Source organism: Nematolebias whitei, chromosome 11 (assembly GCF_014905685.2).
Source record: "Nematolebias whitei isolate Nwh7 chromosome 11, NemWhi1, whole genome shotgun sequence".
Lineage (NCBI taxonomy): Eukaryota > Metazoa > Chordata > Actinopteri > Cyprinodontiformes > Rivulidae > Nematolebias > Nematolebias whitei.
The window spans coordinates 17,151,603-17,157,661 of NC_056508.1; the positions used below are offsets into that span (position 1 = coordinate 17,151,603).

Sequence of the window (6,059 nt, forward strand, 5' to 3'; positions counted from 1 at the left end):
AGTGCTTGATAGGAATTATAAAAAGGTATAAAATATTAAATCCAACATTCTCTCTTTTGAACTCCCATATTCATGGGAGTTCACCCTCTTTATGGATTAATTTATCAATATGGATGTGACGCAAACTTACTGCACTCCCCAGGGGTCCTGGACCAGACCCCTGATCCAACACCTGTGAAAAGTACCACACACATAAACCTTTATAAAAATACAACAAAACAGCCACACCCCTCCTAGAGAAAGATAAATAAGTGAAACTATTTTAAACCACCTTTAAAATACCTTGTGGTATTTTAGAATGATTAAATGCCTAATTGAATGGAGTAAAATATTTGAATATTTAAGTTACTGAATATTTAAGTTAATAGTCAAGTTAAGTTTATAGTCAAGTTAAATGTATAGTTAAGTTTCCAATTGAATCCACGACCCTTCTCTGGTTGTTTTTCAGAATGATTGAAAAGTAAGACTAAACACTCATATTAGACAGGAAAAGCCAACACCCTTAATTGAAACATTTCTATCTAGCAGGTCTTCGGTTCTTGAGCTTGCGGTGGGAGGCCTTGTTCGTCCACAAGGGTCCTTTGGTGCTCGGCGGGATTCGGCCCGCGGAGTTATCTTCATGTAAAGTCCTCAGAACCGTATCAGTTTGATTAAACATTCTAAATGACGTGTGTGTATTGGGACAAAACTAAAATCAGTTTGACGCGTCTTCTGTTCTTCACGGTCAGGGCTGGTAATCTTCCGTCCTTACCCGATCCACCCGACCGACTTCAGGCAGAGCGGAGACTTCTTCTCCGATGTTTGCTACTGCCTTTTTCCAACCAGAACAAAGGGGCAAAGAATGAGCTCCCACGAAGGTCCTGTCACCTCCTCCAGGTGTAGTGGGGAGCTGTCTTTAGATCATCCTCCATGTGGTCCAGCGATCGATTCCTCTCCTCTGCAGGGATGCCCTGGTGGGGTCGTACAGGTGCCACTCTCCTTCTGGGGACCGATGACATATGATGTTCTGTCCACCACCTGGTGGGGTCTTGTCCTGTCCCTCTTTTCAGCAGGACTCAGTCTGATGTGAGTTTGTCTCCTCGGTCAGAGTTCCTCCCTCCTGATGAGAAAAGCTGGACACGAAAGCTCGCGAATTGTTAAACACCCTGCATGGCCTTTTGATTATTCTATCTGTGGGATCCATGACCTGGGCCTGGAAAAACTGACTGTGGTTACTTCTCTAGTGAATAAAACCCATTTCTGAATTATTGGGCACCCTGATGGTTATTATTGATATTGATAGGTGTATTATTAAACTGTAATGTTATCCTAAAACAGAATTAGTAAAACTAAAATAAAATGCTCTTCTTACATGCATTTGTTCACTTGAAGCTGAATTGTGTTACATACTGGACTTCTCCAGGTATACCTGTGTGCTCTCATCCCATCTGTCACCCTTACAAGCCTTCGTCGTCAACCGGTCTACCTACAATTAAAATTAAACATACACAATACAACAATAACAATAATAATCATACACGCCGGCCCCTCTTCCTGGAGCCTGTGGAAGAAACTTCATTAAATCGCTTGCGCCAACAGCATCAATCAAAATACAATATAAACTTAAAAGTTTAACCAACTGACATACAACACTGTGAGAGAAAAAAGTATATAATCTTCCATCCAGGTACCTGTCTGTGCTAGAGAAGGGAAGAAATAGCAAGGAAGAAACAGAGAGAAAGGGGAAAAAATAAAAGAGAAAGAGGAAAAAATGGTTAAAATCCTTTGTTCATGAAACCTTTTCTTATTCGCCCAATTGAACTATAAGTCAAGTTCAGTCCAGTCAAGTCAGTTGTGTTTAAAATTATCAAACCACCCCATTTCCCTTTAACATTTGCTCAAATCCACCTCAGGCTAGGGGCGTCCCCCTTCCTGTAATCTGTACACATTACAACAAAGAGAAAAAGATACTTCTGTTAACCTGATATACATATATACAAGTGCAATGTCGTTATTTAGGTTTCTGATTTATTCATTTCCCAATGTCAATGTGATTACCCTACATGATATGATCTTTTAATCGCCTCAGAAGAAGTTAATTTTGTATAATTTGTAATGATCTATGAACTGCTTCCTGCTCAGAGCTGCCTACACACCTCCCCCCATTCTGAAACGGCATTGTTTCAAATCTCAAGCATTACCGTCTGCAATCCACTAACACTCAGATTGAGTATTAGTTACAGAACTAAAAATATGGTGTAGTTTTAAACTCCCCACTACTGTTATTCAACCCAGGTTTTGCAAACAATTACCCAACTACAGCCCAAGCTCTCCTATAAATTAGCAAAAGTTAATCATTAAATAAATTACTTCTCTTGTATCAAACCAGACCCACCAAAATTAGCCCCTTCAAGGCAAAGACAATCATCCAGTGTTATTTTAGAAAACATTAGTGAACTGCATCCAAATCAGGTCTCAGGTTCCTCCTGAATGAGACTTCCTGACCTGTATAAACGGAAAGTTAAAATCAATATTTTGTTCAGGGGTGTGGAGCATTTGAGGTAATAAAACAATTTCCATCTCAGAGCAGTTGGAGCAGGTCGAATCGTCTAGCACTCCCACCTCTGTACGTCTGTGTCCTGTTGTGCACCTGTTTTAAAATGAGTCTATGTGAATGATTATTATCAAAGCCAGCTACAGTTTCTTGATCACGACCCCAAAGTGCCTAGATGACCATCACAGACCAAAATGTGGGGTCGACACCTCCGTCCGGCTGCAGTTGATGTTAGTGACCTTGGGCAGAGTGACCACCAGTTCTTCGTTCAGCCTTTATGTCCACAGATTCGTCTCCCGTCTGTTTGGAGACCAGCCCAGCTTTGTACAGCAGTTCATATCTCAGCATACAGCAAGTCGTGACTGGATGTTCTTGCTGTGTACAAACTCCATCACCCCCCCTGGACAGTTAGTTCAGTTTGCTCTTGGACTGTTAGATCTTTGAAAAGTCACGTTACTTGGCTGAAAAGTTCTTTGTTGTTTTGTCAGTTGTGCTCGACTGACACTTATTTGAACCGTCCCATTGCGTCCCATTGGTCAGTTTCACAGACCCAACGTCAGCGCCCACCTGAACACAGCTGTATCCGATCCGGCCCCCGGCACTCGAGAGTCCTGATCAAAACTCAGATGGATGCTGTATGCAGTTAAATGCTACCTTCCATGTTTTGTGGGTGTAATTAGACTCATCTTCCCACTCCAAAGTTCTGTCATCTCCAGCTGCAGAGAAGAAAAAAATAATCAAATTATTAAAACCAGATTCAACATTCATCTGTCATCCACATTAATCGTTAGTTAGCAAGTTTTATTCTGGGACCACAGCGTTTACCCCAACGGAGTCATTCTGGTGTTCTGGATTGAACAATAGACGTTTTAACCGCTCAATTACACAAGAGTGAAAGCTTTAATTAAACACTGCACAAGCCAATTCTTTACGCCTACTGCATAAAATATTCCCCTCCAAACAATGTCCTCCATCTTGTAGCGTATGTGTGTTGACACATCACCTGACAGTGAAGTCCACTCCCAGGGCCACATTATCGTCCAGACCTTGTAAATTTAGGCAGCATGTTAATATGTAATCACTTATTGTTATATAACCAATCTGCAAATCATCTCTTGTCATAACTATGCTTTCCCACTGTATCACAAACAAGATACTTTTAATACAAAACAATGAAGACTATGTATACCCTTCAAGACATCACAGAGTCCATTATCACTGCACAAAAATGTGTACATGCCCTTTGTTCACAAAGTACAACTTCTTAAACTCACCATGTACACCTCTCTCTTGTCCTTTTGCACTCCCAGGACCTGTGTGAAGTCTCAAATAATAAAGTTAAAATCATGGCATTTACCCACTAGAATTGTCGTCGTCCCCTAAATAACCTAGTCCCTGCAGCTCTCAGAAGGAAACAGCTCCTAAATGCTAAACATTTCCAATACGTGATCAACTCATGTGGACTGATTACTTAAACTGAAGTTTTTCAATTCGAGTACAATTAAGATTGATTTCTTTAACCCAAGTATTTACAATTTGAGTTTAGTTATGGCTGTATAATTTAATCTAATTTTTTCAATTTGAGTTTAGTTTCCTAACGTATTTAACTTTTTCAATTTGAGTCCGGCAAGGTATTGTTTGACCAGAATAAAATTCTATATTTCACAAGTGTCAAGGATTTTGTCCATTACTCATTTTATTCTGTTGTTTCGCAGTTGAGTTTAAAACCTGAGTTTATAGTCAATTCCAAGAAGAAAGTTAATCTAATTTGTTCAGGACCACCAAGGCCACCCCTACAATATTTCTCTTCCACTCGTTCGCTTTGACATCTCAACCCTCTACTGTCTAAGCTGACTCCAAGATGATTCAACCTTCTCCAGCTGACTCACTCTGACTCCATCTCCTGGTTAATTACAGCTCGTACACGTGATGTCCCCTCTTACCTTGAGATTCAAACCATTCTCTGTTTCAGAGTTCACTGCCTCCTTCCTATCATACAGAAAATTGTTTCGTTTAACCTTGTGTCTGCTCCCATCTCCGTTTCTGTCTGGCCTCCGACGGCTATCAGCAAATATTTGAAAGATCTTCAGCTATCCCTGTTCCCATATCAGATACCATTTAGCTGTGACACGCCAATCAGCTATATTTTTAAATTAATCCAACTTGTACAGCCTAAATCATTAAAAATCATGCTCTACCCCTTTAATTTTGGTACATAAAGCTCATTTCCGCTTGTTTGAGCTAGTGGCCCCCTGATCTAAAACTAATTACCTCCTGTTCATTTTGATACTCCCTATAAGTCATGCAATTTGCCTCTGATATGATCCTATAGATTTTCCACAGGCTTCACCTGTACCACATTCATGAGTACCACACCTGATAACAACATTCATACACCCAGGCATTCAAATATGTTATTGTCCTTCACTCCTGGCCTTAGCCTTAATAAAACAAACACAAGTCTGGTACGGATCAACCCAGCAGCCAGACCCGTCCTTGCCTCACAGCAGCGCCCCCCTTCCGGTCAGGATGCGGAAGCACCGATCACACAAGACACCTCTGACGCAGAAACGAAGACAAAACAAAACACGCGTAAGCCTTCACCTCGTGTGTGGAACAAAGAAACGCTCCCTTCCCCCACACGAGTGCTCTACCACACACACAGGCTCCAAGCAGACTTTCTCCGACACACAGAAAAAAGAGAAAAGTAACCCTGAGCTTCCGCCCACACACAGCTCACTCCCCCCTCTGTCTTTTTTTGTTACGTCTCTCCCAACGCGTCCCCCCTGAAGCGTTCACACGACATACAAAACACTGCTCAAACAAAGTTATTACAACGTCCTAAAACTAATGCGATCCCCGATCACATGAAATTTGGTAAACACTATGCTATTTCACTCATTTTCTCTCAAAGCTAAAGTAAAAAAAATGGAGTCCAGTTTAGGCGGCAGTCAACACTGGCCAGAGGAGGCCCGACCCTCAGCCCCTACAGACGTTTGTGAAACGCTATAGACCTAAGTCTCGTCAGACTAAAGTTGTGGATGGCAAATCCCGCTGAATTTTGAGAGAAAACGTTGTCACCCACGTGACTTCCGGTAGGCCTTCAGCCGTCCACCGGCACAATTCCACAAAACTTGTGAAAACTACCTAAAAATGACTAAGTAAGCATTCAGCGCTAAAACCGTCTGAATATCGTAATCCATCCCGTCAGAATTAACACGAATCACCGGGAGTTATCTTAAATAAAACCATCTTTATTTTCCGAAGATGGCCGCATGCACACGAACAGAGGAAGTTGAATTTAGTCTTAATTTAGTTTACCGCCGAAAAGCCAGAAACTCCGGACCTTAAGGTCCAAACAGTTAACCAGCTTACCTGAAAGTAATGGGCCCAGTTCCTCTCTCTGTGTGCACCGCAAGCCACCTCGATCCAATTCAGTGTAGGCCGCATCACCTCGCCGCACGTCGGGGTCACCATTTTGTTGTGGATAGAATACCACGTCGTGTTCAAAACGGCGGAGGCGTCG

General features: G+C 41.8%; 1 protein-coding gene across 1 annotated transcript in view; it reads right to left on the reverse strand.

Moving 5' to 3' along the window:
- The window catches only part of eif2d (eukaryotic translation initiation factor 2D), a 52,880-nt gene that overhangs the window by 9,702 nt on the left and 37,119 nt on the right, over nucleotides 1–6,059 (reverse strand). The window lies entirely within an intron of this gene.